This window comes from Rhincodon typus, chromosome 42, assembly GCF_021869965.1.
Source record: "Rhincodon typus isolate 14 chromosome 42, sRhiTyp1.1, whole genome shotgun sequence".
NCBI classification, from domain to species: Eukaryota; Metazoa; Chordata; class Chondrichthyes; order Orectolobiformes; family Rhincodontidae; genus Rhincodon; species Rhincodon typus.
This window is the reverse complement of record NC_063373.1, coordinates 5,916,799-5,917,159: the sequence shown is the minus strand read 5'-3', so window position 1 is coordinate 5,917,159 and position 361 is coordinate 5,916,799. Positions and strand designations below refer to the sequence as shown.

Genomic DNA, 361 nt, shown 5'->3' with positions numbered 1-361 from the left:
ACAGATATCTCGCTGAGGGAGAGGGGGGGAACTGAGAGACACCAGTCAGTGTACAGATATCTCCCTGAGAGAGGGGGGGAACTGAGAGACACCAGTCAGTGTACAGATATCTCCCTGAGAGAGGGGGGGAACTGAGAGACACCAGTCAGTGTACAGATATCTCCCTGAGAGAGAGGGGACTGAGAGACACCAGTCAGTGTACAGATAGTAGGAACTGCAGATGCTGGAGAATCCGAGACAACAAGGTGCAGGGCTGGATGAACACAGCAGGCCAAGCAGCATCATAGGAGCAGAGAGGCTGACGTTTCGGGCCTAGACCCTTCATCAGAAAAGGGGGAGGGGAAGGGGGTTTTGAGAGATC

At 54.0% G+C, this 361-nt stretch overlaps 1 protein-coding gene across 1 annotated transcript in view; it reads left to right on the top strand.

Moving 5' to 3' along the window:
• The window catches only part of LOC125487501, a 39,711-nt gene that overhangs the window by 35,064 nt on the left and 4,286 nt on the right, over positions 1 to 361 (top strand). The gene's annotated exons all lie outside the window — the stretch shown is intronic.